We start from the raw sequence: 21,188 nt of genomic DNA, 5'->3' as shown, positions 1-21,188 counted from the left end.
CTCTCAGGTCTAGCTAAAATCTTTTACACCAGATATTTGCTGTCTAACATATTATGTTTTTTTTGTTTTTTTGTTTTTTTTTTTACTGCACTTACCAAATTATCCAGTTACTGATTTATTATTCAATTTCTGTCTCTATGTAACAAAGTATGGAGAGAGACATTATCTGCTCTGATTATTTCAGTAATTCAGTGCCTGGAATTAGTACTTGCCAAATATGATACATATAAAAAAGTGTAAAAAATTCAATCCATTTGTTGAATAAATAATGACATGTTTTTTCCTTTGGGAACAAAGAAGCTAGAGTTCTGTCAATCACTTTCTTTTAAATTTTTAAATTATTTTTAATTGAAACATTGTACATATTTATGTGCTACAGAATTATATTTCAATACATGTATATAATGTATAGTGATCAAATCAGGATAGTTAGCAAATTCATTACCACAAAATTTTATCATTTCTTTGTGATAAGAACATTTAAACTCCAAATTGCTGTAGTGGGTTAACATGCAAAAATGCCCAAATCCCGTGGCTCACTCGGGAGAGTGTGCAGCGCTGGGAGTGCCGAGGCTGTCGGTTCGGATGCTATATAGGGATGGCCAGGTGGGCTCACTGGCTGAGCACGGTGCGGACGGTACCAAGCCAAGGGTTACAATCCCCTTACCGGTCACCACCACCACCACCACCACCACCACAACAACAACAACAAACAACAACAACAACAACAAAAGCCCAAATCCAAAGAAATCTGTGTAAATATTTTTTATATAAGAAGAAAGAGAATGATCCCTGGAATGCTCTTTGCTTAGAACTGAAAGGTTCATTTACTTTTAAAATACAATATATTTTCATCAGAAGCTTCACTTTATATTTTTAGTTACCCTTCAATAAGTGAGCAATCAATAATTACTAATATCTTTCTGATAAACATAATTTCCCCATAGTAATTTTAGATGTCAAGAGACTATTATATACACCAAAAATAGAAGTTCCCTATATTAATTTAAGATAATTTTCCAGTTTATACTTATATTTTTTTGAAATCGAGAAAAATATAGAAAATAGGCATTTTTGTATACGAGGGCTTTTAAATGGCCTAATATAATTATAATACTCATGTTTTAATAGTAATCTCCTGTTGTTTCCAGGGATACCATAAAGCCATATATAAGTAGGTCAAGAAGCAAAAATTTGAGAAAATGAAATAATGGTGTGCAGCACTTTCTTTAGTGTTACAAGCAAGAAAATAATAAACAAATTAACTTCAATGCTGATAATATAAGAAATAGAAATATTGTGTAGATATTTTAAAATTGATGTTTAATACATTAAATGTTTTAATCCCAATGAAAGTATGGTCAGTATTCAGAAATGCAGAATCATTAAATTAATACTTGGTGTAATATAGTAAAATTGGATTTAGTTTATGAAATTCAGCTTCTTCAGCTATCAATTATCGGTGACCTTGAGAAAATCACATAATATGTTTGAATTCCATTCCCTTATTTATGAAGTGGGGCACAAATTAAGCTTTTTTAGCTATCTTCATTCCTAGCATTATTTTCATTTCTGTGTCCTCTTCCTCTGCATTATTTATTTTTGCCCTTCCTATAATGAATTTTTTTTTTTTTTGCACTGCCAATTGTGCTCCAGCTATCTATGCTATATATTTAATGTGAGGTTTGAATTTTCCTTTTTCTTTTTTTTCTTTTTTCTTTTTTTTTCTTTTTTTTTCTTTTTTAATTTTTATTTTGTTGATATACATTGTGGCTGATTATTGCTCCCCGTCACCAAAACCTCCCTCCCTTCTCCCTCCCCCCCTCCCCCCCAACAATGTCCTTTCTGTTTGCTTGTTGTATCAACTTCAAATAATTGTGGTTGTTATATCTTCTTCCCCCCCCCGGTTTTGTGTGTGTGTGTGTGTGTGTGAATTTATATATTAATTTTTAGCTCCCACCAATAAGTGAGAACATGTGGTATTTCTCTTTCTGTGCCTGACTTGTTTCACTTAATATAATTCTCTCAAGGTCCATCCATGTTGTTGCAAAAGGCAGTATTTCATTCGTTTTTATAGCTGAGTAGTATTCCATTGTGTAGATGTACCACATTTTCCGTATCCACTCATCTGATGATGGGCATTTGGGCTGGTTCCAACTCTTGGCTATTGTAAAGAGTGCTGCGATAAACATTGGGGAACAGGTATACCTTCGACTTGATGATTTCCATTCCTCTGGGTATATTCCCAACAGTGGGATAGCTGGGTCGTATGGTAGATCTATTTGCAATTGTTTAAGGAACCTCCATACCATTTTCCATAGAGGCTGCACCATTTTGCAGTCCCACCAACAATGTATGAGAGTTCCTTTTTCTCAGCAGCCTCGCCAGCATTTATCGTTCATAGTCTTTTGGATTTTAGCCATCCTAACTGGGGTTAGATGGAATCTCAATGTGGTTTTGATTTGCATTTCCCGGATGCTGAGTGATGTTGAGCATTTTTTCATATGTCTGTTGGCCATTTGTATATCTTCCTTAGAGAAATGCCTACTTAGCTCTTTTGCCCATTTTTTAATTGGGTTGCTTGTTTTCTTCTTGTAAAGTTGTTTGAGTTCCTTATATATTCTGGATATTAATCCTTTGTCAGATGTATATTTTGCAAATATTTTCTCCCACTCTGTTGGTTGTCTTTTAACTCTTTTAATTGTTTCTTTTGCTGTGCAGAAGCTTTTTAGTTTGATATAATCCCATTTGTTTATTTTTCCTTTGGTTGCCCGTGCTTTTGGGGTCGTATTCATGAAGTCTGTGCCCAGTCCTATTTCCTGAAGTGTTTCCCCTATGTTTTCTTTAAGAAGTTTTATTGTCTCAGGGTGTATATTTAAATCCTTAATCCATTTTGAGTTGATTTTCGTATATGGTGAGAGGTATGGATCTAGTTTCATTCTCCTGCATATGGATATCCAGTTATCCCAGCACCATTTGCTGAAGAGGCAGTCCCTTCCCCAGTGAATAGGCTTGGTGCCTTTGTCAAAGATCAGATGGCAGTAAGTGTGTGGGTTGATTTCTGGATTCTCTATTCTATTCCATTGGTCAGTGTGTCTGTTTTTATGCCAGTACCATACTGTTTTGGTTATTATAGCTTTGTAGTATAGCTTAAAGTCAGGTAGTGTTATGCCTCCAGCTTTATTTTTTTTGCTCAGCATTGTTTTGGCTATGCGTGGTCTTTTATTGTTCCATATAAATGTCTGAATAGTTTTTTCCATTTCTGAGAAAAATGTCTTTGGAATTTTGATGGGGATTGCATTGAATTTGTATATCACTTTGGGTAGTATGGACATTTTCACTATGTTGATTCTTCCAATCCAAGAGCATGGGATATCTTTCCATCTTCTTGTATCCTCTCTAATTTCTCTCAGCAGTGGTTTGTAGTTCTCGTTATAGAGATTTTTCACCTCCTTGGTTAACTCAATTCCTAAGTATTTTAATTTTTTGGTGGCTATTGTAAATGGGCAGGCTTTCTTGATATATCTTTCTGCATGTTCACTATTGGAGAAAAGAAATGCTACTGATTTTTGTGTGTTGATTTTGTATCCTGCTACTGTGCTGAAATCATTTATCAATTCCAACAGTTTTTTTGTAGAGGTTTTAGGCTGTTCGATATATAGGATCATGTCATCTGCAAAGAGGGACAGTTTGACTTCATCTTTTCCAATCTGGATGCCCTTTATTTCCTTCTCTTCTCTGATTGTTCTGGCTAGTACTTCCAACACTATGTTGAATAGGAGTGGTGAGAGTGGGCATCCTTGTCTAGTTCCTGTTCTTAAAGGAAAAGCTTTCAGCTTTTCCCCATTCAGGATGATAGTGGCAGTGGGCTTGGCATATATGGCTTTAATTATGTTGAGATACTTTCCCTCTATACCTAACTTATAGAGGGTCTTTGTCATGAATGAGTGCTGAACTTTATCGAATGCTTTTTCAGCATCTATAGATATGATCATATGGTCCTTGTGTTTGAGTTTATTAATATGGTGTATCACATTTATTGATTTGCGTATGTTGAACCAACCTTGCATCCCTGGGATGAATCCCACTTGATCGTGAATAATTTTACGTATGTGTTGCGGTAATCTGTTTGCTAGTATTTTAGTGAGGATTTTTGCATCTATATTCATCAAGGAAATCGGCCTGTAGTTTTCTTTTATGGTTATATCTTTCCCTGGTTTTGGTATCAGGATAATGTTTGCTTCATCGAATGAGTTTGGGAGATTTGTGTCCATTTCAATCTTTTGGAATAGTTTGTAAAGAATCGGTGTCAATTCCTCTTTGAATGTTTGGTAAAATTCTGCTGTGAATCCATCTGGTCCCGGGCTTTTCTTTGTTGGGAGCCTTCTGATAACAGCGTCAATCTCCTTTATTGTTATTGGTCTGTTCAAATTTTCTACGTCTTCATGGTTCAGTTTTGGGAGCTTGTGTGTGTCCAGAAATTTATCCATTTCCTCCAGATTTTCAAATTTGTTGGCGTATAGTTGTTTATAGTAGTCTCGAATGATTCCTTGTATTTCAGATGAATCAGTTGTAATATCGCCTTTTTCATTTCTAATTTTTGTTATTTGAGTCTTCTCTCTTCTTTTTTTTGTTAGCCATGCTAATGGTTTGTCAATTTTATTTATCTTTTCAAAAAACCAACTTTTTGATTCGTTGATCTTTTGAATTGTTTTTTGGTTTTCAATTTCATTCATTTCTGCTCTGATCTTAATGATTTCTTTCCGTCTGCTAATTTTGGGTTTGGATTGTTCTTGTTTTTCTAGTTCTTTAAGGTGAAGTGTTAGGTTGTTCATTTGCCATCTTTCCAGTCTTCTGAAGTGAGCGTTTAATGTAATAAATTTCCCCCTCAATACTGCTTTTGCAGTATCCCACAGGTTTTGGTATGATGTATCATTGTTTTCATTAGTTTCAATAAATTTTTTGATTTCCTGCTTGATTTCTTCTTGGACCCATATGTCATTAAGTAGAATGCTGTTTAATTTCCATGTGTTTGTAGAGTTTCCAGAGTTTCGCTTGTTATTAATTTCTAGTTTTAATCCATTGTGGTCTGAGAAGATACATGGGATAATTGCAATTTTTTTGAATTTATTGAGACTTGATTTGTGACCTAATATGTGATCTATCCTGGAGAATGATCCATGTGCTGATGAGAAGAATGAATATTCTGAGGTTGTTGGGTGGAAAGTTCTGTAGATATCTGCCAATTCCAATTGGTCTAGAGTCTTGTTTAGATCTTGTGTTTCTCTACTGATTCTTTGCCTAGATGATCTGTCTAATATTGACAGTGGGGTGTTCAGGTCCCCTGCTATTATGGTATTAGTGTCTATTTCCTTCTTTAGGTCTAATAGAGTTTGTTTTATAAATCTGGCTGCTCCAACATTGGGTGCGTACATATTTATGATTGTTATGTCTTCTTGATGGATCAGTCCTTTTATCATTAAGTAGTGTCCCTCATTGTCTCTTTTTATGGTTTTTAGTTTAAAGTCTATTTTGTCAGATATAAGAATAGCTACTCTAGCACGTTTTTCTTTTCTGTTTGCATGGTAAATCTTTTTCCATCCTTTCACTCTTAGTCTGTGTGAATCTTTATGGGTGAGGTGGGTCTCTTGTAGGCAGCAAATAGTTGGGTCCTGCTTTTTGATCCAGTCAGCCAGTCTGTGTCTTTTAATTGGGGAATTTAAGCCTTTTACATTAAGAGTTGTTATTGAAAGGTGTTGATTTATTCCTAGCATTTTATTGGTTGTTTGGTTGTCTTAGGTGTCTTTTGTTCCTTGCTTTCTGATTTACTGTTTGTTTTCTGTGTTTGTTGGTTCCTTAGGTTGTAGATAGTGTTTTTGTTAGCTTGTTTTCTCTTCATGAATGCCATTTTTATTGTACTAGCGGGTTTAGATTTTTCTTAGGTTTTTATGGCAGTGGTAGTTATTTTTCAGGAACCAAACCCAGTACTCCCTTGAGGATTTCTTGTAAGGGTGGTCGTGTGGTAGTGAACTCCCGCAGTTTTTGTTTGTCTGAGAAATATACTATTTGCCCCTCATTTCGGAAGGATAGCCTTGCAGGGTAGAGTATTCTTGGCTGGCAATCTTTGTCTTTTAGTATTTTGAAAATATCATCCCATTCCTTTCTAGCTTTTAGGGTTTGTGATGAAAAGTCTGATGTTAACCTGATTGGGGCTCCCTTATAGGTGATTTGACGCTTCTCTCTTGCAGCTTTTAAGATTCTCTCTTTGTCTCTGAGTTTTGCCAATTTGACTATGACATGTCTTGGAGAAGGTCTTTTTGGGTTGAATACATTTGGAGATCGTTGAGCTTCCTGGATCTGAAGATCTGTGATTTTTCCTATACCTGGGAATTTTTCTGCCACTATTTTGTTGAATATGTTTTCAATGGAATCTCCATTTTCCTCCCCTTCTGGAATACCCATGACTCGGATATTTGAACGCTTGAGGTTGTCTGATATCTCTCTCAGATTTTCTTCCATGTCCTTGATTCTTTTTTCTTTCTTTTTGTCTGCTTGTGTTATTTCAAAAAGCCCATCTTCAAGTTCAGAGGTTCTCTCTTCAACTTCGACAAGCCTGCTGGTTAAACTCTCCGTTGTGTTTTTTATTTCGCTGAATAACTTCTTTAGTTCAGCAAGTTCTGCTACATTTTTTTTCAGGACATTGATTTCCTTGTACATTTCCTCTTTCAGATCCTGTATACTTTTCCTCATTTCATCATGATGTCTCTCTGAGTTTTCTTGTATCTCATTCAGTTTCCTTAGAATTATCACTCGAAATTCCTTGTCAGTCATTTCAAGGGCTTCTTGTTCTATAGGATCTAGCGTTTGAGATTTATTAACTTTTGGTGGTGTACTTTCTTGATTTTTTGTATTTCTGGTATCTTTTTTTTGGTGTTTATTCATTGTGGCAGGGAGTTTCACAGTCCACCGGTTTGAGACTAATGACTAACTAGGATGTTGCTGTGGTTGCCAATTTCGTATGACTGCCTCCGTGACTGCTCAGTTGGCCTCTAGTGCCTTGTGTGTGTGGTTGCCTCGGGTCTTGGGCTTCTCCGGGGAGCCGCCTTTCTGGTCAGCTTGGGCTCTGCTGGGCTGGTGGATCACGCACCACAGGGTGTGTGATCTCTGTTGAGCTTTCACTTCCCTTGCAGGACTTCTCCCTGTTCTGTGTGCTCTGGACCAGGCTGTTGGATCGTGCAGTGGCGACCCCACCAGGTGTGTCGTTTCTGTCGAGTCTCCGCCTCCCTGGCCGCACGTCTCCCCACTCTGTGCGCACTGTGCTGGGCTGGGGCGTGTCTTCTGCACCCCTCGTCTATCAGCTGGGTCTTCAAGACCTTGCTCGGCACCGCCTCGCCCAGGAAGTCTACCAGGTTTCTGCTAGGCATAGACGACCAGTCTCTCTGGGTGCCTTTGTAGCACTATGTAGATCTTTCTCGAGTCTTGTTCACCTTTGTATCACCCCCGGTATAAACCGAGTCTAGCGCCCACCTGCAGCCTGCTCTCCAGCAGGTTCAAGTGGACCTGGGAACTCTCCTACCACACTATTCCCAACCAGAAATTCGTTAGGCTTTTTTCCAAACTGGAGGCCGCAGAGATGGTATCTGCCTCCCAGTAACAGGGAGTTTACCTGGGGCCGGAGTCCAGGGTGTGGTGGAGTGACAGTCGGCCCGCCCGTACTTTCTTGCCCTCCCGACACTGGTCTGGGACGCCCCCCGCCACCAGCCCCGCCAGAGAACCGCGGAGGGAGTGGGAGGGGAGACCGGTCCGCAGGCTCCAGAAAGCCCCGCGCCAGGCCAAGCAAGTTTGAGGGCTCAGTGATGGCCGAGGGGGCGGGGCTGCCCGCACCTGGGAAAATGGAGGCAGCACCGTGCGGTGAGTGGGCTGGTGGTGCAGGCGGGAGCCGCGTGGGCTTCCACCCCCCCGAACAAAGCTGTGCCAGGGATCACTCACAGTGCTGTGCCAGGTCGGGCGCTCACTCTCTGTCTCTGGTTTGCCGCCTTCCCCAATCTCAGCCGCTGCCGCCTCGGGCTGTTCAGTCGCGGCGCGGCTCGGGCGCTCCCAGGAATCTTCTTCAATGCCAGCCTGAAACCTCGAATCCTGAATAGGGCAGCTGGCCGCCTTCAGCGCGGCCCCGGTCTCCGGGATCCTGGCTGCATCCACAGCAGCCCTGGCGCCGTGTTCCCTGTTTCGAGACTCGCTTTTGCAGCTAAGAAACAGTTCTTTACCTGCTCCACACTTCAAAGCTGTTGCCTGTAAATGAGGCAGCCTCTCCTGCTGGGGGCAAAGTGGCGGTCACCCCCCACGACCGTCCAGCAGCAGCGGTCCTCCCTTAAGAGATGGCGAGAGGAATGTCCACAAGTTTCCCGGCTGCCTGAGGCCCAGTGGCCTCCTTTTCCACCTCAGCTACTCCACGCCAGCCTCCGCAGCCGCCGCCATCTTGAACCGCCCCTCCCTACTTTCTCCCCTTTTTCTTTTTTTTCTGCATTACTTCTCAATATATTCGTACCAATTTCATCACAGCTTGCATTTTCTATATAGGACAAGATATAAAAACTAAAAATTTCCTTTTTCTTTTAGAAAGTAATTCTTCTATACATGATGATATTAATGCAAATATGACAATTGCTGAACCCTTGTTTAGCTAAGCTTTAGGCTGTTTGACATAAACATACACATACCCACAAACATATACACAGCACACAGAGGGACACAAACATTAACTACTATTTTCTTACCAACATGATATGTGTAGTATTATCCAAGTTGTATACATGAAAGAAATGAGGCTTATTATGATAAACTAATTTGTCCAAAGTTATACATCTGCTGTGTGCAAAAGTCAAGACAGAAGTGAAGGTTTTTCTGATTCTGAAATTCATATTATTATTTATTAAACTGAACGTATGTTGATGTGATCTTTGCACTTTGTTTCCTGAATTTTTTAGGGCAGTGATACCCTTCTTTTATATCACATATTTTATATAAAGTATCCAGGTATTTTAACTAAAATACCTGCACCTATCTTGGAAGTAGAGATGTATCTTCAAGATAGGTGTTTGACAACTATCAGAGTGTGTCTGTTTTCACATCACTGATGATCTTATTTCTTCTATGATGGTGCTATCAGGTTTTAAATTGTAGGGGATAGCATTTAACCCTTAGACTACTAAAGAAATCTTTAGTCTCTAACAGGTTTTATCAAGGACCATTCTCTTTATCTGGAGCAGGATATTTTCCTGCATTTGTTTGCTTTCTTGAATATGAAGTAAGTTTTTATGGTTAATTTGAAAAAAAAAAAAGGTTATAAATATCTTACTTGAAAGGTTTCTTTAAAAGTTGTGTCCCCCAACTGCATTGGTCAGAGTTGTCCTGCCTTTGTTACAACTGACCTGCTTAACTCTAACCCAATCTGAAATATGACAGCCCCTTCCATAAAAGCTAGCTTTTGTTTTTTCTGGACTGAATTGAGTTTTTGGGAGTTGAAACTCCTTTGAATATTTAACATTTTTTAAATGAAAGGAAGAAAAGGGCAAAGTCCTTTCTTTTTTACAATCAGCTTCTGAATAACTGCACATCAGTTTCTCCTCAGTGATGCACTCTAAGACTCTGATATTGGGGCACAAAAGCAATTCTAACTCTTTTCCTTGAGGCAGATTTGTTTTCATTTAGAAGTCTGGATGTTAGTCAGTGCGGTGGATTTAATTATGTTCTCTTGAAAGATATGTTTATGCCCTTACACCTGCCTGGCACCTATGAATGTGACTTTATTTGGAAATAGGGACTTTGCAGATGTAATCAAATTAAGATGAGGTGATACTGGATTAAACTGGGCTTTAAATGTGATGAGTGTTGTCCTTATAAGAAGCATAGAGGACACACAGAAAAGGACATGTGAAATATGGGAGCAGAATTTGGAGTGATAGAGCTATAAGTCATAGACTTAGGAAACATCTGCCCTTTTAACATTAGTGAAACCAGGGTCTGAATACATCTTTCTTCATGCAATCAAATGTCACCTCTCCCCCCGGGTGATGGAGATGCAAAAGAATACTCAAAGCCTGTTTCTTCTGAGCAGTGAGAAGCCCTGAAGGGATTAATTTTCAGGAAGCCTTAAGAGAGAGGCATTCCTCCTCAGAAAATTAACACCAAACTGCAGCTCTTTCTCAGTATTTATTGTCCAGGCCAGAAAGTTACAGAAAAGGAACATAGGTGGAGTTATGGTTAAGTATAGTTTAATAATAGAAGCTGGTAACATTAACATTAGTGAAATAACACAGTAACATTCCATAATGCAATTAGTAAAAAGTTAAGTTGATCCACCAACAAAAGCTTGTTCTTAGCAAACACTTTCTTTCCCTACAGCAATTTCCTTAGCATATTTACATAACAATCAAGTAACTTTCTTAACATATCAATCAGTGGGTTAACCTGCACCAAGGACATCGGTCCTTGAGCCAGCAATTTTGCTGTGTTACAATTCTTTATCTACAACAGAGACTTTAGGCTGGGGAAAGTTTCCTGTCTTTTGCAAGCTTACCATTTCTATATGTAATCTTTAAAAGTTAGGTTAAAACTGAAACTACAGGGCTTTGGAGGCTAGGCCCTGTGAAACACATTTGCTTTATTAATGTTAGTGCTCTCTACAATCAAACAAACTGCCTTTCTGGCACCTCTAATCCCTTATCCAGCTACGATTTAACAGTACATCAGGATTGGCTTAAATTTTGTAATATATGGGCTGTAAATAATTACTTGGCAACGAGTTAGTAAATCTTTAAAGATTAGGCAAAAGAAAAATTAGAAATGCTCATTAGAGTAATTATGTATAATATTTGAACTTTGATGATTTTTTTTTAATATTAGGAAAATTGTGGTGATCTGGGGAGACTGGCTGTGATGATATGTTGAAGTTTCTTTCTTTGGGTAAAAGATATTCACATTTTCACTCAAATAAATGAATCTATATTTCATTTATTAAAAAATATTGGTATTGAAGAAGATGCATGGAATTGTTTGCTGTGTTCCATATTTGAGATAATAAAATAGATGGAATGCCCATGATTACTAAGAGTTATTTTTAATTATCATTGTCCAAGGGGATCTAAAAGCATCATCATGCAGCTGTTTAACAAAGAACTTGGATAAAAAACTTCTTAAATTAGAATATTTATATGTCCTCTAGCTAAGGCATTTCAAAATTTAATAAGCAAATAACATTTTGTAAATGAAAACTGCAACACAATGTGCAATGACTACATGATCTGAACAAAGTACAGAACATGAATTAATAGTAAAATTAACATAATGAATAAGGGCAAACTTAAAACTAATCATGAACACAGAATGACATCATTTAGCTCCTGACCCTTTGATTATTAGAGATACTTTTCTAAGAAGAAATCATTATTAATTAGAATACTAAACTGACTTCCAGGAAATAAAAAAGTACATACAGAATGTATGATCTCTAAAGTGATAACAAAATTGTCTATTCAGACAATACTAGGGAAAGACATTATTTTTATTTACATTTCCTTTCATGACTCAAATTGAAGCATAATGATTTATTCAGTTACCATTGTGTACTTATGTGGATTTATCTATATAAGTATTTGTTATTAAATTCATAAATCATGTAGTTAGTTGTGTTGTTGCTTTAAAAATGTTTAAGATCATAAGAAGTCTTTTGTAATCTACAATTGAAACACTCCAAATAATAAATTTATGAAACTGCTTAACTATAGGCAAAACTTTTTAGTTTCCAATAGTGGCAGTAATACCTGTGCTGAAACACAACTATTTAGCTAACAATAAGCTAATAAATACCAGGAGCTCAAGATTGATTTTCAATATTTAGTGAAAAATATTATTCGTGTAAATCTAATTTAATTTATTTGAGCAACTATACATATATTTCAGGAGTATTTCAGGACTGACTTTCTTTTTCTATTTTTCTGAAATTCCTCCCTTTAATAACAATATGCCAAAGCAATAAACAGAGGTTGTAATGAAAAAGAGACAATGTACTAGACAATACTAATAGGAATATTTTTCCCCAGGGCTTTTGTCTTTATTCTGTTAATTCTTCCAGACGGGCTGAAACATATGCAAACAATGTCACTTAAATGATATGTTTATATTTAATATTGTATAATTATTCTATTATATAACCAAAATTTCTCTAAATATTCAACATGGAGCATAGAAACTCCATAAACTGAAAGTGAATTGTTTTGTTATTATACTTCTTTTATTTGAAATAAGAATACCAGCGGTTTCAAGATGGCAGTGGCTGCGGCGGTTGGCGCGGAGTAGCTGAGGTGGAAAAGGAGGCCACTGGGCCTCAGGCAGCTGGGAAACTTGTGGACCTTCCTCTTGCCATCTCTTAAGGGAGGACCGCTGCTGGTGGCCGGTCATGGGGGCTGACTGCCACTTTGCCCTCAGCAGGAGAGGCTGCCTCATTTACAGGCAATAGCTTTGAAGAATGGAGCAGGAAAAGAACTGTTTCTTAGCTGCAAAAGCGTGTCTCTAAACAGGGAACACGGCGCCAGGGCTGCTGTGGATGCAGACAGGATCCCAGAGGCCGGGGCCATGCTGAAGGTGGCCAGCTGCCCTATTCAGGATCCGAGGTTTCAGGCCAGCAAAAAGAAGATTCCTGGGAGCGCCCGAGCCGCGCCGCGGGACCGAGCGAGCAGCCCGAGGCGGCGGCGGCCGAGAACGGGGAAGGTGACAAACCAGAGGCAGAGAGTGAGCGCCCGACCTGGCAAAGCCCTGTGACTGACCCCTGGCCCTGCCCTGCTTGGGGGGCTGACGCCCACCCAGCTTTCGCTGGCACCACCGGGCCACTCACCACCCCGGGGCTGCCTCCATTTTCCCAGGTGCTGGCAGCTCCGGCCCAGCTCGGATCCTCACTGAGCCTTCCCACTTGCTTGCCCCGGCGCGGGGCTTCCCGGGAAATGCGGGCCAGCCTCCCATCCCACTCGCTCCGTGGTTCTCTGGCGGGGCTGGTGGCATGGGGCGTCCCCGGCCAGTGTTGGGAGGGCAAGGAAGTGTGGGCGAGGCCGACTGTCACTCCTCCACACCCTGGACTCTGGCCCCCAGTAAACTTCTTGTTACTGGGAGGCAGATACCATCTCTGTGGCCACCAGTTCGGAAAAACGCCTAACCAATTTCTGGTTGGGAATAGTGTGGTAGGAGAGTTCCCAAGTCCACTTGAACCTGCTGGAGAGCTGACTGCAGGTGGGCGCTAGACTCGGTCCATGCCGGGGGGGATACAAAGGTGAACAAGTCCGAGAAAGATCTACACAGTGCTGCAAAGGCACCCAGAGCAACTGGTCGTCTGTGCCTAGCAGAAACCTGGTAGACTTCCTGGGCGAGGCGGTGCCGAGCAGGGTCTTGAAGGCGCAGCTGATAGACGAGGGCTGCAGAAGACACATCCTAGCCAAGCCAAGTGTGTACAGAGTGGGGAGACATGCGGCCAGGGAGGCAGAGACTCGACAGAAACGACACACCCTGTGGGGTCGCCACTGCACGATCCAACAGCCTGGGCCAGAATACATGGAAAGGGAGAAGTCCTGAATGGGATGTGAAAGCTCAACAGAGATCACACACCCTGTGGCATGTGATCCAGCAGCCCAGCAGAGTCCAAGCTGACCAGAAAGGTGGCTCCCGGAGAGGCCCAAGACCCGAGGCAACCATACACACAAGGCACTAGAGGCCAACTGGGCAGTCACAGAGGTAGCCATAACAAATTGGCAACCACAGCAACATCTTAGTCAGTCAATAGTCTCAAACCGGTGGACTGTGAAACCCCCACCACAATGAATAAACATAAAAAAAAAGATACCAGAAATACGAAAAATCTAGAAAGTACACCACCAAAAGTTAATAAATCTCAAACTCTAGATCTATAGAACAAGAAGCCCTTGAAATGACTGACAAGGAATTTCGAGTGATAATTCTAAGGAAACTGAATGAGATACAAGAAAACTCGGCTAGACATCATGACGAAATGAGGAAAAGTATACAGGATCTGAAAGAGGAAATGTACAAGGAAATCAATGTCCTGAAAATAAATGTAGCAGAACTTGCCAAACTGAAGAAGTTATTCAGCAAAATAAAAAGCACAACGGAGAGTTTAACCAGCAGGCTTGTCGAAGTTGAAGAGAGTACCTCTGAACTTGAAGATGTGCTGTTTGAAATAACACAAGCAGACAAAAAGAAAGAAAAAAGAATCAAAGACATTAAAGAAAATCTGAGAGAGATATCAGACAACCATAAGCGATCAAATATCCGAGTCATGGGTCTTCCAATAGGGGAGGAAAATGGAGATTGCATTGAAAACATATTCAACAAAATAGTGGCAGAAAACTTCTCAGGTATAGGAAAAATCACAAATCTTCAGATCCAGGAAGCTCAATGATCTCCAAACGTATTCAACCCAAAAAGGCCTTCTCCAAGACATGTCATAGTCAAATTGGCAAAACTCAGAGACAAAGAGAGAATCTTAAAAGCTGCAAGAGAGAAGCATCAAATCACCTATAAGGGAGCCCCAATCAGGCTAACATCAGACTTTTCATCACAAACTCTAAAAGCTAGAAAGGAATGGGATGATATTTTCAAAATACTAAAAGACAAAGATTGCCAGCCAAGAATACTCTACCCTGCAAGGCTATCCTTCCGAAATGAAGGGAAAATAGTATATTTCTCAGACAAACAAAAACTGCGGGAGTTCACTACCACACGACCACCCTTACAAGAAATCCTCAAGGGAGTACTGGGTTTGGATCCTGAAAAATAACTACCACTGCCATAAAAACCAAAGAAAAATCAAAACCTACTAGTATAATAAAAATGGCATTCATGAAGAGAAAACAATCAAACAAAAACGCTGTCTACAACCTAAGGAACCAACAAACACAGAAACCAAACACTAAATCAGAAAGCAAGGGACAAAAGACACCTAAGACAACCAAACAACCAATAAAATGCTAGGAATAAATCAACACCTTTCAATAACAGCTCTTAATGTAAAAGGCTTAAATTCTCCAATCAAAAGACACAGACTGGCTGACTGGATCAAAAAGGAGGACCCAACTATATGCTGCCTACAAGAGACTCACCTCACCCATAAAGATTCACATAGACTAAGAGTGAAAGGATGGAAAAAGATTTACCATGCAAACAGAAAAGAAAAACGAGCTGGAGTAGCTATTCTTATATCTGACAAAATAGACTTTAAACTAAAAACCATAAAAAGAGACAATGAGGGACACTACTTAATGATAAAAGGACTGATCCATCAAGAAGACATAACAATCATAAATATGTACGCACCCAATGTTGGAGCAGCCAGATTTATAAAACAAACTCTATTAGACCTAAAGAAGGAAATAGACACTAATACCATAATAGCAGGGGACCTGAACACCCCACTGTCAATATTAGACAGATCATCTAGGCAAAGAATCAGTAGAGAAACACAAGATCTGAACAAGACTCTAGACCAATTGGAATTGGCAGATATCTACAGAACTTTCCATCCAACAACCTCAGAATATTCATTCTTCTCATCAGCACATGGATCATTCTCCAGGATAGATCACATATTAGGTCACAAATCAAGTCTCAATAAATTCAAAAAAATTGGAATTATCCCATGTATCTTCTCAGACTACAATGGATTAAAACTAGAAAATAATAACAAACGAAACTCTGGAAACTATACAAACACATGGAAATTAAACAGCATTCTACTTAATGACATATGGGTCCAAGAAGAAATCAAGCAGGAAATCAAAAAATTTATTGAAACTAATGAAAACAATGATACATCATACCAAAACCTGTGGGATACTGCAAAAGCAGTATTGAGGGGGAAATTTATTGCATTAAATGCTCACCTCAGAGGAATGGAAAGATGGCAAGTGAACAACCTAACAGTTCACCTTAAAGAACTAGAAAAACAAGAACAATCCAAACCTAAAGTTAGCAGACGGAAAGAAATCATTAAGATCAGAGCAGAACTGAATGAAATTGAAACCCAGAAAACAATTCAAAAGATCAACGAATCAAAAAGTTGGTTTTTTGAAAAGATAAATAAAATTGACAAACCATTAGCATGGCTAACAAAAAAAAGAAGAGAGAAGACTCAAATAACAAAAATTAGAAATGAAAAAGGCGATATTACAACTGATTCATCTGAAATACAAGGAATCATTCGAGACTACTATAAACAACTATATGCCAACAAATTTGAAAATCTGGAGGAAATGGATAAATTTCTGGCACACATAAGCTCCCAAAACTGAACCATGAAGATGTAAAAAATTTGAACAGACCAATAACAATCAAGGAGATTGAAGCTGTTATCAGAAGGCTCCCAAGAAAGAAAAGCCCAGGACCAGATGGATTCACAGCAGAATTTTACCAAACATTCAAAGAGGAATTGACACCGATTCTTTACAAACTATTCCAAAAGATTGAAACAGATGCAAATCTCCCAAACTCATTCTATGAAGCAAACATCATCCTGATACCAAAACCAGGTAAAGATATAACCAAAAAAGAAAACTACAGGCCGATTACCTTGATGAATATAGATGCAAAAGTCCTCACTAAAATACTAGCAAACAGAATACAGCAACACATACGTAAAATTATTCATCACAATCAAGTGGGACTCATCCCAGGGATGCAAGGTTGGTTCAACATATGCAAATCAATAAATGTGATACACCATATTAATAAACTCAAACACAAGGACCATATGATCATCTCTATAGATGCTGAAAAATCATTTGATAAAGTCCAGCACTCATTCATGACAATGACCCTCTATAAGTTAGGTATAGAGGGAAAGTATCTCAACATAATTAAAGCCATATATGCCAAACCCACTGCCAATATCATCCTGAATGGGGAAAAGCTGAAAGCTTTCCCTTTAAGAACAGGAACTAGACAAGGATGCCCACTCTCACCACTCCTATTCAACATAGTGTTGGAAGTACTAGCCAGAGCAATCAGAGAAGAGAAGGAAATAAAGGGCATCCTGATTGGAAAAGATGAAGTCAGACTGTCCCTGTTTGCAGATGACATGATCCTATATATCGAACAGCCTAAAACCTCTACAAAAAAACTCTTGGAATTGATAAATGATTTCAGCACAGTAGCAGGATACAAAATCAACACACAAAAATCAGTAGCATTTCTTTTCTCCAATAGTGAACATGCAGAAGGAGAAATCAAGAAAGCCTGCCCATTTACAATAGCCACCAAAAAAATAAAATACTTAGGAATTGAGTTAACCAAGGAGGTGAAAAATCTCTATAATGAGAACTACAAACCACTGCTGAGAGAAATTAGAGAGGATACAAGAAGATGGAAAGATATCCCATGCTCTTGGATTGGAAAAATCAACATAGTGAAAATGTCCATACTACCCAAAGTGATATACAAATTCAATGCAATCCCCATCAAAATTCCAAAGACATTTTTCTCAGAAATGGAAAAAACTATCCAGACATTTATATGGAATAATAAAAGACCATGCATAGCCAAAGCAATGCTGAGCAAAAAAAATAAAGCTGGAGGCATAACACTACCTGACTTTAAGCTATACTACAACGCTATAATAACCAAAACAGTATGGTACTGGCATAAAAACAGACACACTGACCAATGGAGTCGAATAGAGAATCCAGAAATCAACCCACACACTTACTGCCATCTGATCTTTGACAAAGGCACCAAGCCTATTCCCTAGGGAAGGGAATGGCTCTTCAGCAAATGGTGCTGGGATAACTGGATATCCATATGCAGGAGAATGAAACTAGATCCATACCTCTCACCATATACTAAAATCAACTCAAAATGGATTAAGGATTTAAATATACACCCTGAAACAATAAAACTTCTTAAAGAAAACATAGGAGAAACACTTCAGGAAATAGGACTGGGCACAGACTTCATGAATACGACCCCAAAAGCACGGGCAACCAAAGGAAAAATAAACAAATGGGATTATATCAAACTAAAAAGCTTCTGCACAGCAAAAGGAACAATTAAAAGAGTTAAAAGACAACCAACAGAGTGGGAGAAAATATTTGCAAAATATACATCTGACAAAGGATTAATATCCAGAATATATAAGGAACTCAAACAACTTTACAAGAAAAGAACAAGCAACCCAATTAAAAAATGGGCAAAAGAGCTAAGTAGGCATTTCTCTAAGGAAGATATACAAATGGCCAACAGACATATGAAAAAATGCTCCACATCACTCAGCATCCGGGAAATGCAAATCAAAACCGCACTAAGATACCATCTAACCCCAGTTAGGATGGCTAAAATCCAAAAGACTCTGAACGATAAATGCTGGTGAGGTTGTGGAGAAAAAGGAACTCTCATACATTGTTGGTGGGACTGCAAAATGGTGCAGCCACTATGGAAAATGGTATGGAGGTTCCTCAAACAATTGCAGATAGATCTACCATATGACCCAGCTATCCCACTGTTGGGAATATACCCAGAGGACTGGAAATCATCAAGTCGAAGGTATACTTGTTCCCCAATGTTCATCGCAGCACTGTTTACAACAGCCAAGAGTTGGAACCAGCCCAAATGTCCATCATCAGATGAGTGGATACGGAAAATATGGTATATCTACACAATGGAATACTACTCAGCTATAAAAACGAATGAAATACTGCCATTTGCAACAACATGGATGGACCTCGAGAGAATTATATTAAGTGAAACAAGTCAGGCACAGAAAGAGAAATACCACATGTTCTCACTTATTGGTGGGAGCTAAAAATTAATATATAAATTCACACACACACACACACACACACACACACAGACACACAAACCCGGGGGGGGGGGGAGAAGATATAACAACCAAAATTACTTGAAGTTGATATGAGAAGCAAACAGAAAGGACATTGTTGCGGGGGAGGGAGGAGGGAGGAGGGAGGGTGGTTTTTGTGATGGGGAGCAATAATCAGCCACAATGTATATCGACAAAATAAAATTAAAAAATAAATAAATTAAAATTAAAATTAAAATAAAAAAAAAGAACTTAGAATACCAAATCATCACTAATGAAAACATTGAAAATCAGAAAAATGAGTGTTTGTATTAATATGGTAAAATTTTTCCAAAAATTCCAAACATGAAGGCTAAAAATTGCCAAAATTACTGAAAGATACAAACACATTTCTTCCCAATAACTGTAACAATAAAAGCTTCTTTAGATAATATAGTTCTAGAAATCCTTTTAACAGTTTTTTTTTTTAGCATTTTTAGTTCTTTTCCTAAAGGTTATCAGTTCCTCCTTTTTGTAAATCCTTTTGCCAGTTCCCTTGCTGATTCCAGGTTTTCAGGAATAAGTTAATGCTACTTGATGGGAAAGTATGATCATGTTCACAGGAAAGAATAGTCCACCAAACCTTAAATTTTGTTTATTTTTAGTTTGTGCCCACTGTAATTCTGGGAAAAGTAGAAATAAATGCAAAAGGACAACAAAGGCAATAGCGCAATTAACAAAAAAATGAGAGAATTACAGATTATCTGATTAGTGCACTAAATTGCAATCTTCACGCAGGCAGGGGCCACATCCTCTTCTGCCCTCCTCTCCACCACTGTGCATAGTGAGCCTTAGTACATTTCCTGGCACATTGCAAATGCAGTAAATGGTCACTGCATGCATGCATGCATGCATGGTTAGCCTATTTCTATAAATACAACACCATTGAATGACTGTATTGCTGAACTTGCTGTAATACAAGATTTCTTTCTAAATATTTCTTCCACAAAATTTTATTCTCAAATGAAATTTATGGGAAGAAAAGAAATTACAATGTGAAATTTTGTATTATGAGGAAACTGAAGAAGACCTCAATTTCCAGAAGCTATATGCATTTGATTCAATACTAAGAACAAGGAAGAATGTAATACATTTTTCTTAGTTTTACTTGAAAGAAAGAAATGCCCCTAATGAATTTATTTTTTGAAAAATCCACTTATTTAATGATTCAGAAGAAAGTTTTTTGTTTTTAGAGGTTTATTTTGAAACACCTCATGCAGATCAATCCCTTCAGCTCAAAGAATAATTACCAACTGTACTAGCATCAGAACACTCTTGCCTGTACCATCTGACAATCAGACAAGTTTTTCTTGTTTATAATCATTAAAAGAGGATATCATGAGAAATGATGGGATTTGGCATAAAATATCATTTCTAATACCAATTACAGTATATACAGTAGGGTGCAGAAAACACTAGTTTATCTAGCATTCAATAGTTAGAAACATAAATCAATTCACAGTCTAAACAAAAGGTTTTCTTTTTAGCAGATATTTTGTTAATGTCTTTGCAAGACTGAAAGAATGTTATAAATTGCCAGGAAATTTATACTATTTTGTATAGTCTTACTTGTGACTATTTAATCTAAAATCTGGAATTAAACTAACATTATTACCGTGTATATGATTTTCACTTTTTTTTATGTTGATAGTGTGCATTAATAATAATATATGTGTGTATACAAAATATATATATATGCACTTTCTTTAAAAGCAAATAATACAAAGACAATTACAGCCTTTTGAAACATAAAATAGAAATAAAAATGATGTAAGTTAAATGAATACAATATACTTTTGCTGTTTAACATGATAAACACCACATGCCACACTTTCTAAATAACATCTAAAAAGCATATAATCAGTACTTCTAAATCCTTGTAACACAATTAATGACTCATGAAATTATAAATAAAATAATAATACATAGCCAATTTTGTTCAACACACACACAGCCCTACCTACCACTACTACCATCAAAGACTGAAATTAAGAATAAGTCTATCTGTCTGATATTAAAAGATGTATTGTAACTTTCCTAAAATATTTTGACTGATTTTTATGCCTAAATTACTTTATATCCATTTTGTGAGGAGTTTAATTCTGACTCTGTGAAATTCCTCATTTATGTGTAACCTAATTTACACTGTGTTACTAAAAAGGCTCATCACTGTAGTTTTTGACAATTCCATCTTATTTGGCTGAAAAGAACAGTAACAAAATTTGTTTGATAGTTGTCCAGTAAACATACGTGTCATAAAAACAGGGGAAAAAATAATAAT

Source organism: Cynocephalus volans, chromosome 9, assembly GCF_027409185.1.
Source record: "Cynocephalus volans isolate mCynVol1 chromosome 9, mCynVol1.pri, whole genome shotgun sequence".
NCBI lineage: Eukaryota > Metazoa > Chordata > Mammalia > Dermoptera > Cynocephalidae > Cynocephalus > Cynocephalus volans.
The sequence above is the reverse complement of the archived record's forward strand: the minus strand, read 5'-3'. Positions refer to the sequence as shown.